The following is a 15,212-nucleotide window of genomic DNA, read 5'->3' as shown; positions in this document are numbered from 1 at the left end:
CTGTGATCACTGAATAGATGGCGTATTCATCAAGATGTCTGGGCTTCTGTCTTCTTCCTTGAGACTTTCTAGGAGGTTCATCTAGTAACTCATCCTCTGAATCTGGCTGAACATCTGACTGAGCATCTGACTGAACATCTAACTGAGCATCTGACTGTGCACGTCTAGTGGTTGATCTTGTCTGCGGACGAAATGAATAACTTGAAGTCGATTGTGGTTCTGAAGTCATATTGTCAAGCTTAGCTGCTTTCTTCTGAACTTCATTTCCAGTCATTTCGGTTTTTCTTTTTCTTACGTTAGATTGGCCACTAATGGTTGCAGTGCTTTTCTCAACATTTTCTTCTTTCTTATTATTTATAGGTGCAGTAATAACTTTCTCTTCTTTATTTGTAGGTGCTGTAGTAACTCTTTCTTCTTTATTTACAGGTGCAGTAGTAACTCTTTCTCGTAACTCGTTTATGGCAATGAGATTGAAATAAGAGGTTTTTCTGCTCTATATAATATTTATATCACAGTATATTTAGATAATGTTGAAAGTAACTTTATTTTTGGAAAAATTTCTCAACCTTCCGAATTAAAATTATTACTCAGTAGAGAAGAAGATTCTGGTCTTTATGACATCATTCTTAAATTTAATAACGATAATTCAACATCACAAGTTTTAACGCCTAATGAAAAAACAAATAAACTGAAAAGAAAAGCTTTAGATAATAATTTAAGTGAATTTCATATAAAAGAGTTAAGTTACATACATCTCAAACAAAAATTCGTAATAGAGTTAAAAACGTAAAAAAATCAGTAAAAGATTTCTCAGATTTTGGAGAAATAAGTTTTACATGTAAAATGTGTTCAGCAGTATATTGGCAAGAGGAAATAAGTAAATCTACTTGTTACCATAACGGAAAAGTTAGGTTATCACCTTTGAGCAAATACAACAAAGATCTCAAAGAGCTATTACTTAATGATATAATCATTTCAGACACTTAATAAGGTATTACAATAACTTATTCTATTTCGCAAATTTTAGTGCCAATGTAAAATACGAAAAACAAAGAGCTATTTATATAATTTAAAAATTCAAGGTCAAGTTTGTCACATTACACCGTCTACATTAATACCTATAAATAATGAACCTACATGTGGACAACTTTATATTTATGATGACATAACTTCTATAGAAAAAAAGACTTAAAACTAATAAGGAATCGACTGAACAACATTTAGGGATTTTAACAAATATTTTAAGTAGAAATTCATACGCCAAGAATTTTAAATATTTAAATCAAATATCTAATATACAAAACTTACTAAATTACAAGTTATTTTTTATTCGTAAAACCAATAAACGAAAACACAGATATAATGAACCATTAACTGCGCAATGTGGCGCAATTATTGTCTCCAAATCAATTCCTGAAAATTATGATCTTTGCGTTTATCCCAAAAATAACTTAAATTGTGAATATAAAAATATTTGAACAAATTGTCAAATCACGTAGTTCCTATGGTTTTTCCGTTAATGTTTCCATCAGGTGATTTGGGATGGAGTATAGGATACAATAAAAAACCAGATTCTAAAAGAAACGATTATAATATTAAAGATCTTACTTCTAAATCCAAATCAAAACGAAGCTTAGATAACTTGACTCTTTTACAATACTATAATTATAGACTTTTATATAGACCTAATAGTACAAACTTTTCTCCAATATTATTTAGTGGTAGATTAACACAACAATATCTTTTACAAGCACTTATAATGGTAGAAAGTAATAGAATTAATTTCTTTCGAAATAATCAAAAACAACTTATAATAGAATATTATAAAGGTTTATATGAACACGTTTAAAACTCAGCCGCAAACAATTGTCAAAATTTTGAAAAGAAAGAAAGATTAGGAAATTTTTTTATTTTACCCGCAACATACGTAGGTAGTCCTGGATATATGCAACAGCTTTATCAACATGCTATGGCAATAACAAGATCAAAGACAAAACCTGATTTATTAATTATCATGACGTGCAATTCCAAATGGGTAGAGTTAAAAAGAGTTTTAGAACATTTTCCAAAACGAACTACTCTAAATGATATTCCAAATATTACAGTAAGATTATTTTATACAAAATTCATGTCATTTCTTGATGATATAGTAAAAAATAAAATATTTAGAAAAGTAATAGCTTACGTCTATACGATAGAATTTCAAAAGAGGGGATTACCACACCCTCATATAGTTCTTACATTACATCCGAAAAACAAACTCATACATTACGCCACATGTAATGTAAGCAAACTAGAGGAAACAATTAAATATTCATTTTTATGGCCTCTTTTTATAATATTGAAACTCTATAAAAATATACGTTCAAACTATGTAGAATTTCCCTCTTTTTTACTAGAAGTAGGAGAAGGCAAAATACACTTGAAATACCCCAAAATTGGAAAACTACTAATGTTTGCAATGAAATTTACAAAAATATTAATTTGAAAGCTTCTATTAATAGTGTAATCTTAGCTCCCCACAATGAAGACATCAAAAACTTAAATGACAGAATTTTAAAATTATTACATGGTAAGTCAAAAACATATTATAGTATAGATTATGCTTAGCATACAGGAGTAGATCAAACAGAGGAGAATATTCATTTAAATTATCCAGTTGAAATGTTAAACGTAATTCGAGATGGCCTCCCACCACACAAACTAAATTTAAAAGTAAATGCAATAGTTATGTTGATTTGAAATTGAAGTATAACAGATGGTTTATGCAACGGCACTCGTTTAAAGATTACTAAATTGCATAATTATAACATCGCAGCAGAAATAATTCCAGGCAAGCACATAGGTCAAAAAGTTTTCATACCAAGAATAACACTAAATACTGAAAATTCGTCGTCTTTTCCTTTTTCCCCCAACTTGGGAGTATACTCTTAACTTTAGTGTACAAACTAGACTTCAGTGTGCACTCCTTACTTGAGAGAGATCCCCAAATTAAGGATATAGTCCTAATTCGGAATGTGCTCTACTGAAGCCACGTACGCACCCTTAAGATGAGAGTACACAAATATTTAATGAAAAATGACACCTGTAAATAGAAATGATTCTGTATTTATTGAAAAAATAAATAAATATAAGGCTTCGTTTCGTATTAATGAACTAATTCTATATAAATTATATTCATATCATTACATTCCTTTTTTTTATCTCCTTGGCTGCGTTTTTACATTTGTCACACAAAATTGTCTTGAGAGTCTTTTCAATATTTTCTTTGGTCTCCGACGGCAGACTTTTAGCAGCATAGCCTGAAAAATGAATAATAATAAACAATTATGAAATAAATATTAACAAATTTAGAATTAAAAATGTATTAAATATAATCTTACTTGATATTGCTGGTTTTGCACTATACGACAAGCGGCCTTTTTTGCTGCTCATCAAAGATATTGCAAAATCCTCTTTTCTAAAAAGTGCGTTACATAAGTCCAATAGTAAGTTTCGCAGATCTTTATTTCACAATTTGTCAACGATTGCTGCTGAAAGCTGAACGCCGTGTTCAATATCGACTTTAGGGGCGGTGTCGGAGACGACTTCTGCTGGTTTCTTATGTTAAAAAACAGTAATAAATATAAATTTTAACACACTTAAGCACGTGATAGATGGGTCCTAAAAAAATGAACGGAATGAATAAACCTATATTGCATTAAATATTGTAAAACTTAATTGAGTACATGATAAAGAATTAGCATTATTATTATAAATTTTAAATTTGCCTTAACCAATTGTTCAAATAAATAGTATTTACCTGAGGCACTGATGGTTTCTGGGATGCGGCAGATACATCTTTTTTGAAGCAGGTCCTTTTTGTCGGATATTGAGCAGCCGAGTTGCTATCTAATAGTATTTCACGTACTTAAATATTGTTTAGCGATCAGGAAAGAAATTTTCATTTACTACATCTCTGTTAAAAGTGAAAATTATGACTGTACAGACAACATGCATTCCCGCACAGCTTTTACCTCAACCTTAACGCTCTGACTACTGTGATCAGCTTCCATCTCTGCCTCATCATCTGTAGGTGAGTCCGCATTCCTTGATTCAATGACGGTAATCTCTGGCAAAAGTAGCTGCCATAACAAACAAATAATTAAATATTGCAGAAACTCATTCAGAGAGAGAGAGAGAGAGAGAGAGAGAGAGAGAGAGAGAGAGACCCTAAGTTCTGTATATGTACAGGTTACGGTACATATATGAACACTGCAGTGTCTTTATTTCAATTAAATAATACATTTTTGAGTTAGAGAGAGGGGAGAGAGAAAAATAATACAGAAAGAGGGGAAATTAATATGTGCGAATGGATGAATAATTAGAAAATTAATAATCACTAGAGGCACTGATTAATTTGTGAGCACGCACTGCAACATTCTGCGAATCAACAGGTACAACTAACATCCTAATAATTCTACTTGTTATTTTATCACTTTGCTTTGATTACTTAGTCAGCGCAGAATGCATACAGGTTAAATAAGTAGATTTTTTACTTTATTTCAAAAGAGTATATATCCTTGCTTTGAAGCATAGATACTCTTAAAGCATAGATATTTTTTCGAATAAAACTATTGTACCTGTTGATTCGCAGAATGTTGCAGTGCATGCTCACAAATTAATCAGTACCTTTAGATATTATTAATATGCACATAATGCTCTCTCTCCTTCATTATTGCACACAGATATACATACACTAACTTCTTTAGTAAATGGCTCATCCAAATCTTACTCAAAACTTGATTGTATTTGAGGTAATGGTTCGGATGTAACCTTGGGAGCTTTTCTTGGGGTACTTGTCTCCTTGGTGAGTATATCTGTAATTAGAGAAAACAAATAAGTAGAGAGACAGACAAAACAAGCTAAAAGGCTTGGACATTTAAAGAACAGAGAAAAAACACAAGTAATAACATGGTTATTATAGTAACTTATTAATTATGTTAATAACGAAAGGATTACCTCAAATGGAGAAATAAAGCTAATGTTTACGATGTCTTCTAAGCTTTTAAATAGCTTCTCATTGTTTTTTTCTTGATATCCATCTCATTACATTTTCTGCAAGTAAGGTTCATCTCTTTTAAAATTTGTCGTGTTTCTTTCATATCCTTCAGTAGTGCGTAGGATTCCAATTTAGCTGTACCCATCTCTAAAATATATTAATATGTGAATTGATATGCATATGTAAATTTTTATATTTATTATATGCGTACAAATTAATTGGATTAAGCTTACCTTTGTACATAGTGGCAATAGTTTTTTCAAGTTTTCGATTCTCTATTTTCAATACTTGTAACTGCGAACTGAGAGAACTTTTGCTTCTCCTCGATAGCGGTTCGACATCTTTGGATGATACAGTTTCTGTATCATCAGTTGAGGTCTGAAAAAGAATATTAACTCAGCTAGAACAAACAAATTATAAATTTATAGGTTTTAACGTACATCATTATTATCTTCCATTATTATATTCTGCCAGCAGTCTGTGCCAGACCGACGCGCCGCCTAGTAGAGCACCACGGCGTGGCGAGCGCGAGGGGAACATGGAAGCTTAGTCACTTTCGTGAATCAGTCACGGCCTGGCCGCCGGTGCGAACAGACCTAGTCATCTTGTACATAGTTTAATATTATTCAGTCACAATCAGCACTCAGTATTATCTTTATTCCTTGTACCTTGTCTGTTCGTCCTTGCCTACCTTATCTCCTATTAGGGAGCGTAGAAGAAGAGATGCAATCATCCTAATCTCTAAACACATATGAGTGGTCGCTACAGCGCCATCTAGGCGTAACTAAACAGAGTTTAATTATAAAAGCGTACATGATGCAGTGGCGACTGACGCTGCCGGAATTTCAAACTACGTGTATAAACGCGACCTCATGCGCACTGACGGTTAACTGACGCGCATATATATTTTGGTAGTCATACAGAGCGAACCTTCCATAGACTAATACTTCAGTTCCAGCATATATATGTATAAAATAAGGTTAGGTTTCTGGATAAACAGGTTGTATACGTCATAGATATAAACATTATAATATTGGCACGATTTGAAGTTTATAAGCTGATAGAAAATTTAAGCTTTCAAGTGTAAAGAATTATATCTATATATTAGTTCATATATATTATTGATTTGTATATGAAATATGAATTGGGTAATTCATATTTTAATTATCTAAGGGAGCCAAATGCTCCTATACCGAGAGCTACTAGACATAATCGTCGAAGAAGAGATGAAAATATATTGCAACAGATAAGATATATTATTGTATATTAATTGACTATTTATTTTATACACACACGAACACACGCACGCACGCACTACATTTCACTTGTCAGGGATGTATTAAAGCTAGCTGAACTACAATCTAAAATATTTATTAATTTTTTTTTTTTAAGAAAATGCACCAGCAGTAGATGAAGTTTCTATGGATGTTGATGTTGTTATTAGACCAAATGAAATTGATGAACATGATATAAATATTGGAAATGAAGGAGACAATAATCCTATATACGACGTTAAATATCCTAATCTGGAAGAATTGTATGAATTCAACAATAGTTTAGAAATATATATATATATATGCACTATCATATTTTAATAGATTCTTAAGTTAATTATTTCATTAAAGAATTTAAAATGATTTCGAAAATACGTTTGCAACGTAAAAACATGCAAAAATTTGAGTCTATACAAAAACATTTTATTTAATATATATAGTTAAAAAAATCAAAATTTTCATATCCCAATTATAACAGTCAAGTAAATTAGTAGAAATTTGCAATCAATATATATGTATACTATATTTATATTTGTTCAATTTGTTCGTTTTGTTATTCAATAATATATATTATGTTTAAACATGTTTGCAGAATTTAAACGAAGAAGAAGATGATGAAGAGGAAAACAACGATCACTTTCAATATGATGATGTAGAAGACGGAGAATATGAAATAATCGACGAAAAAATTGAGAATGCAATCTATGTTAATTTGCAGAATTCTGCAGATAGAATCCCGAACGAACCAGAAAATGAGGTTGTAACACGGCAAAATTTCGCCGTGTAATAACGACGTTCGACGCGGTCGGGGTAGAGCGTCTCAAAGCTACCTGTGTGAATGAGAGAGTGAACGTGGCTAAGTGCGTCGTTTATTTTTCGAATGAACGACGCGAGAGGAGCAGTGGCTGCGATGGACGAAAAGGACAACGCGCGTCGCCGACTCGTAAGTAAGAGATGCGATGAGACGACGAGCAACGTTGGCGCAGCAGCAGCGACCTTTCACCTCGACGGGGCGTTCAAGTCGGCCCCGCGCACCGTAAGACAGCCGATGCAGGTGACGGCGCCCTTCGTGGGATCTACCTACGTGAGCGTCTGATGCACCAGGACCAGCGTGATGGCAGCTCGCCCGTACGAACGCTAGGAACAAAAACTACAGCGTCTCGCGTTCGTTGTGACAGATGCCGCCCGAGTCAATGGCTCTGACGACGGGGCATTGGGAGTCACTACGGGTTCCGAAGTCAAGAGTTATCTTGGTTGTCTGCGGGTGAAAGTCTGTCTGTGTGCTACGAGAATACGAATTACGCGCGACTCGGCAACGGCGCGTGAACCGATAGTGTTGCGAGCGAGCGGGCTGTCGGGCCGCGACGCGTTGACCAATCAGCGCGCGCGCGGTACGGCGGCTAGAGAGAGCAGTGTGGCAGCCGCGTGCGAACGGACGTGCCTTAACTTCAACTTCACCCGGTGTTCCAGCTAGAAGGATTTAAGGTCATTGAATCGTTTTCCGTTTTCTCCGGTCGTATCCGTCTCGCAAGTGAGTGGCAGTTCCACATTCGGTTTTGTGAATGAAAAGGTTATCTCGCGTATGCGTTAGTTACATCAGGATCGCTGTCTTTATCTCTTTGTATTGTGTTCCGTCGAATAAAGGGTTATCTCATTTATACGGGTTATCTTCTCGAGTAATACGCGAAGTGTAGAATCAAGGATTTTAATGATAGAAGTGTAGAGTTATTTTGTAAAACGTCGGTTAATACTTGACGTCGACACATGGACGCACGAGGCGTAAGGTGGTCGGACAATACTAGGTTAAGTCGTTCGGCGTTTGCGGAATTCGCGTGCGACGTAATTGTGTGAGTGAGTGAGAGACGGAAAGTGCGAGCTAGTGTGTGTGATCTGGTTGCTTCTTGAGCCTCGAGACGCGCGCGAGTCGCGCGGAATATCTTTCGTGTACGGGTATTTGCTTGTCTGAGTTGCCTTTGTTCACGGGTTATCTTAGTAATTTGTACGAGTCGATTATTAGTTGTAAGAATTTATTAAGAATATACAGTTCCGTCTGATAAACCACGTGTCTCTATTATCCCGAACCGTCCTCTTTCCTTACTGTTTTCGGGGCTGCAGCTAGCCGAGCACAAACCACGTGTAATAAACCCTCACGCCGGGATACAAAGAGTCGCGAGACTCTGGCGTTCACGAGGAGCGCCTGGCACCACCGGGTCATTTTCCAAGCCTCGGGCGAGGGATTCTAACTGGGTTAGAACGAAAACTCCAGTTACAAAGTATATAAGTACTTATTATATTATTGTATAAAAGATGTATTATAATAATAACAAAATAAAATTATTGTATTATATTTATAATCCGAATAATTTATGTACAGGAACGTCTTCCAATCTTCCAAGGATGTACACTCAGAAAGGAAGAACGTGATCTTTTGATAATGAGTTTTATGATTCGACATGGATTGTCTGATTATGCTTTGGAGGACCTTCCTGAATTGATAAATTGCCATCTACCCGTAACATGGAACAGATCCAAGTATAGATTCTTTAAAAAGTTTCCTAGCATCGCCAATGCCAAAGCACATTATTATTGTCTTGATTGTGTAACATTGATACGATTACGGCTCAACATACAGAATTCGCACCATGCCATAAATGTTTTTTGAAAAATTCTCTAAATTGGACTAACCTACTCTCAGGTCCAATTTTTAATGTTATGAACAAAATCTGTCTGATGTTACAAGTGGTTCGGTTTATAAAACTTTACGGAAAAAAGGTATGATTTCTAATTTTGATATATCTATTCAATGGAATGCTGATGACAGTGCAAACATTCAAATCATCAAAAGTGTCTATGTGTCCAATACAAGTAACCATAAATGAGTTAAGTTACCGTAAAAGAAAAGAAAACGTTCTTCTTTGTGGATTATGGGCTGCAACAGAAAAACCAGATCTTAATCTATTTTTAAATCCGTTTATAGAAGAATTAAAAGATCTACACGAGAATGACTTTGAATGTTTTCCTCCAAATTCCGAAAAAACAGTCACGATCAAGGTTCACACAATCCTTGCGCCGGTAGATTCTATTGAGAGGTGCGCCTTACAGAACATACACTAATATAATGTCAGGAATGGTCGCTCCTTTTGCTTGAATCCAGGAGAGCATGTTATGACGGGAAGAGGATACGCGCGCGTGTGTATTTAGGGGCATAGAAAAAAAAGAACATTGAAACAGCACACAAGAGATGCAATTTGAGCAGAAAACGAAGAAACCGTCATAAACGGAGTAAAAGGTGTATCCGCTGTAATGCTTTTACCTTTATTTCATGTTATCAAATCATTTCCTCCGTAATACATGCACTGCCTTTTACTTGGCGTTTTACTTGGCAACCACCATCCGAAATATCAAGGACGCCACAATCCGTATCAAATCTAAAACAACGGAAAGCTTCTAAATTCGAAAACTTTTAATTGTACTATTCCCCTGTTAAAAATAATGACGTCATAAAAGGTTCCAATTAGTAGCTTCAAATGACGTCATCTAATAACGTAATTTAACGTAATTTAATGACGTCAGTCAATGACGCTCGAAACATCAACTTTGACCAGCTAGAAAATACACACCCTATTAACTACAGCCTATTAAATTTACTTAGAATTCTAAGATACGCTTATTAAGTTTGTTATTATAATTAAATAATACAATTTTCAATAGTGAAACCTTATTTGAATATACATGCATTGAAACTAGTAGTTATTACTACTGTTATAAAATGTTGGTTGTATTAAATAGATTCATTTACACTCGGCAGTATAGTTAATCTCTAAAAAAAAATTAACTTTCAAAACAGTAAAAGGTTACGCGAGTTTGATATATTCCGCAACGAGAGAGAGAGAGAGAGAGAGAGAGAGAGAGAGAGAGAGAGAGAGAGAGAGAGAGAGAGAGAGAGAGAGAGAGAGAGAGATAAATAACAGATAAAAAAGAATTGAGATTAATAAACCAAAGTCAAATTTATTATATTTAATCATAATGAAGCAACGGTATTTTTTCGGTCAATATAAAGGGCTTACTTAACTTAAAGTAAAGTTATATAATGATCAATTAGGAACAACTCTCAATATACTTACAACGTAACTTGCGATGACTGTTTCATTGTACTTATGGTGTTTTTATGACGGGGTAAGAGTAAAAATTTTGAAAAATAAATATTTGAAAGGCAAAAATTACGAATTGAATTATACGGAAAGGTCAAATTTTAAGTTCCAGAATATTGGAAAGGTACCATTTTGAAAACCTAAATTTGGAAATTCCTAAAAATATCGCTTTTGCAATATTTTAACTACAAAGATCACCTTTCGCAATATTTCAATTCAACATTTTTGTTTTATAAATTTTTTCATTTCAAGATCTTGGTTTATATATTTTGAATTTCTAAGCTTTACCCTTTCTAATTTTTATTTTTCAAAATTTTTACTCTCACCCACGTAGTAAGTATCTCGAAATTTGTTCCTAATTAATCATTATATAACGTAACTTTAAGTTAAGTAAGCCCTTTATTGACCAACAACAATTTTGTTGCTTCATTGTGATTAAATATAATAAACTTGACTTTGGTTGATTGATCTCAGTTCTTTTTTATCTGTTATTTCGTTTCGGAATATATCAAACTCGCCTAACCTTTAACTTTTTTAAAAGTTAATTTTTTTTTAGAGATTTCAGTCCTTTTTAGTATTTTTTTTGAGTATTTCATATTTCTCCTAAAAATAAAATATAAGCATCTTTAGCACCTTTTGACCATGGCTTTTTTGTAACATTTCACCGGCACACAAAATAAAAAAATGTCTATACAAACAATCAGACCCATGTATCCTTATGTTTTTCGAGTCGCTGAATTCGAATCCGGTGTCAGTTTGGCCCCATCACGTCAGGGTCAAGGTCAGTTGGAGGTCAAATTAAGAAGAAACGGTTCAAAAAAATTAAAATGCCATATATGTATGTTTTTTAGGTCGCTGAATCCGAATCCGGGGTCAGTTTGGCCCTATCACGTCAGGGTCAAGGTCAGTTCAAGGTCAAACTAAGAAGAAACGGTTCAAAAAAATTGAATTACCATATATTTATGTTTTTTTGGACGCTGAATCCGAATCCGGAGTCAGTCTGGCCCCATCACGTTAGGGTCAAGGCCAGTTCAAGGTCAAACTGAGAAGAAACAGTTTAAACCGATAAAAATGTTATATAAAACTTTCCAAAAATGGAAAAAGATACCAAAAATTGTAAATAGTCTTATTCAAGAGATTTGATCACTTAATATCTTCCTTGTGTACAGAGCAAAGTTGCTTTCGTTTATATTTTTATCTTATTTTTTTTCCACTAGTTTAGTAACTGTCGATGTATTTCTTTACTCCTTTTTTCTCTTGTGATGAACTCTTTTTTCTTCAAATGACCGATGCAATGGGTTTTTTTCTCTTTTTGTTATTTGTTTTAATGTCTCTCTTCAGCGTCCAGCAAAAATCTGCCATCAGTTGACATTTCATCTTCCTTGGTATCGATTCTCCATTACACTTATATCTTGATGAAATCGTTCTCCCTGTTCTTCACTGACGTCTCCTAGATTAAGAGGAAAGTAATCAAGATGGGAATGTAAGAAATGCATTTTATAACTCATCAAGCAACGCAAATTTTTGAAATTCTCCAACATTTGTTCAACTAGTTCCTGATAGTTCTCACTCTTTTTATTTCCTTAAAAGTTCTCACGAACAGTTTTGAAACTTTGCCATGCAGCTTTTTCTGTGTCGTTCATTTTTGTAATAAATGTTTCGTCTTCAAATAGAGTACGAATTTGAGGACCATCAAAAATACCTTCTTTTAATTGAGCATCACTTATTGTGGGAAATTTTTTCCTAAACACTGGAAACAATCGCCATCTTTATCCAGAGCTTTGACGAACTGCTTCATGAGGCCAAGTTTGATATGAAGTGGTGGTAGCAGATAGTTTGATGGGTCAATCAATGGCGTACGTATAATGTTCCTCGATCCTGGTTCAAAATGTGTTCTAGTTGGCCATACTTTCTTAACGTAGTGATTTACCCTGTCTCTACTATCCAATAAACATAAGACGCAGGGATTTTTAGTAAAACCTGATTGTTGTCCTAAGATCATGGTTGCAATTTTAAGATCACCACAAATTTTCCATTGATGTTCCAAGTACTTTATTTTTTCTAATACAATTTCTAAATTTTCATAAGTTTCTTTCAGCTTAGTCGAGTGAGCTATGGGAATAGATGCAAACCTGTTTCCGTTATGAAGCAGAACAGTTTTCAGACTTCGTTTTGACGAATCAATTAAAAGAAGGTATTTTTGATGGTCCTCAAATTCGTACTCTATTTGAAGACGAAACATTTATTACAAAAATGAACGACACAGAAAAAGCTGCATGGCAAAGTTTCAAAACTGTTCGTGAGAACTTTTTAGGAAATAAAAAGAGTGAGAACTATCAGGAACTAGTTGCACAAATGTTGGGGAATTTCAAAAATTTGCGTTGCTTGATGAGTTATAAAATGCATTTCTTACATTCCCATCTTGATTACTTTCCTCTTAATCTAGGAGACGTCAGTGAAGAACAGGGAGAACGATTTCATCAAGATATAAGTGTAATGGAGAATCGATACCAAGGAAGATGAAATGTCAACTGATGGCAGATTTTTGCTGGACGCTGAAGAGAGACATTAAAACAAATAACAAAAAGAGAAAAAAACCCATTGCATCGGTCATTTGAAGAAAAAAGAGTTCGTTACAAGAAAAAAAAGGAGTAAAGAAAGACATCGACAGTTACTAAACTAGTGGGAAAAAAAATAAGAAAAAAATATAAACGAAAGCAACTTTGCTCTGTACACAAGGAAGATATTAAGTGATCAAATCTCTTGAATAAGACTTTTTACAATTTTTGGTATCTTTTTCCATTTTTGGAAAGTTTTATATAACATTTTTATCGGTTTAAACTGTTTCTTCTCAGTTTGACCTTGAACTGGCCTTGACCCTAACGTGATGGGGCCAGACTGACTCCGGATTCGGATTCAGCGACCAAAAAAACATAAATATATGGTATTTTAATTTTTTAACCGTTTATTCTCAATTTGACCTCGAACTGACCTTGACCCGACGTGATCGGGTCAAACTGACCCCGAATTCGGATTTAGCGACCAAAAAAACATAAATATATGGCATTTCAATTTTTTGAACCGTTGCTTCTCAGTTTGACCTTGAACTGACTTTGACCCTGACGTGATAGGGCCAAACTGACCCCGGATTCGGATTCAGCGACCTAAAAAACATACATATATGGCATTTTAATTTTTTAACCGTTTATTCTCAATTTGACCTCGAACTGATCTTGACCCGACGTGATCGGGTCAAACTGACCCCGAATACGGATTTAGCGACTAAAAAAACATAAATATATGGCATTTCAATTTTTTGAACCGTTACTTCTTAATTTGACCTCCAACTGACCTTGAGCCTGATGTGATGGGGCCAAACTGACACCGGATTCGAATTCAGCGACTCGAAAAACATAAGGATACATGGGTCTGATTTTTTGTACAGACATCTTTTTTTATTTTGTGTGCCGGTGTTTTTATCACTATGAAATAACTGATTGTTCTGATACACTATCGGCCACCCTGTATACCTAGAAACCGCCCTCGAATTGTTTTTACACCTAGACACTAAAAACTACATGTGAGCGAGCATGCAGAAAACCGATAAGAAAGTAATATCCATCTGTATATAGCTGTGCGGCTAACTTCACGGTCCTAACACTTGTTGCGGCTAACATAACGGTCCTAACAGTTTTTGCTTTGATTTGAGCATTTTGTGAATGACACACTCGTGTATTATATCAAAGGTAGCTGTTTTTATCAATATTTTTGTTGAAAATCATAGTTCGGCATAATAAAACATAATATAAGTCTAAATATATTGGAGACAACAAAGAAACGCATTTATTTCTTTGTAATGAAAAATGCGAACCCCAACATATAAGTAAATAGTAGCGCGGGCACCGCGGCTTCGTCTGCTCCTCAAACTCGCCTTCGTGGTGCTACCGCGCCACTTGATTCTTATAAAACGATTTTGAAATTGTGGTGTTTGATAAATTGAAATTTTTCAATCCGACAATCTAATTGAACCATTTCAAAAACGTTTTACAAAAATTAATTATCATCGAAGATACATTGAATATTTAACATTATATTTAATAATGACACATGGAATGATTGAATATCATTTTAATCAATATGTAAATCGCGAGCGAAGCGAGCGTTCTTTGCTAGTTATTAATTACGTACATAAGGACTGATACGTACATTTTTGCTTTTCGTACTTTTTACTATATTTAATTCCAATAAAAATATATATAAATTCTATAAATTCTTCAAACATTGACATTTTTTATTCTAAATTCACATTCAATTACATGTTATCTTGATAAAAAAATCAATAACCAGAATGTTGAAATGTTCCATGGTTTAATAGGTTTTGTTTGATTCCATTATAAATTGACAGAGCGAACAGATAACGAAATTTTAGTTCTTATTAGAACAATTATTTTCCATTAGTTATAAAAAAAAAACTGCTTGCAGGACTGACTCTTTAAAATTAACTTAACTTAATACAAAACATTGTTTATTTGAAAAGATAAATAATTCTAATATTATAACCAATAAATTCGTACTAAAATCGAGGTTAATCCATTAATATTCAGAAGGTAAAAAAATAAAATAACGTATAATTGTAAATTTTTTTTTTTTTTTGCTAATTCGATCCTGCACTAACAAGGAAAGGTACCCAACCCGAACTCACCGATTTTGATGATTTTCATATATGTTGTAGAACATAAAAAAATA

The 15,212-nt window shown here is 34.0% G+C and overlaps 1 protein-coding gene and 1 long non-coding RNA gene across 12 annotated transcripts in view; both read right to left on the bottom strand.

Annotated features, from left to right (window-relative positions):
- LOC100680429 (protein unc-79 homolog) overlaps nt 1-15,212 on the bottom strand; it is a 2,400,004-nt gene that overhangs the window by 20,312 nt on the left and 2,364,480 nt on the right. The window lies entirely within an intron of this gene.
- Nucleotides 3,147-6,074, bottom strand: LOC116416263. Of its 2 annotated transcripts, XR_004226746.1 has the most exons (8): nt 5,482-6,073; nt 5,275-5,419; nt 5,002-5,188; nt 4,738-4,859; nt 4,017-4,124; nt 3,803-3,891; nt 3,384-3,663; nt 3,147-3,302 (listed from the first exon to the last, which is right to left on the bottom strand). It is a non-coding gene; the product is annotated as an uncharacterized LOC116416263 (long non-coding RNA). The 2 variants fall into 2 exon arrangements; XR_004226745.1 differs by having other exon boundaries at nt 3,803-4,124; nt 5,482-6,074.

This window comes from Nasonia vitripennis, assembly GCF_009193385.2.
Source record: "Nasonia vitripennis strain AsymCx chromosome 2 unlocalized genomic scaffold, Nvit_psr_1.1 chr2_random0002, whole genome shotgun sequence".
Lineage (NCBI taxonomy): Eukaryota > Metazoa > Arthropoda > Insecta > Hymenoptera > Pteromalidae > Nasonia > Nasonia vitripennis.
Note: the sequence above shows the minus strand (reverse complement) of the source record. Positions and strands in the feature narration are given on the sequence as shown.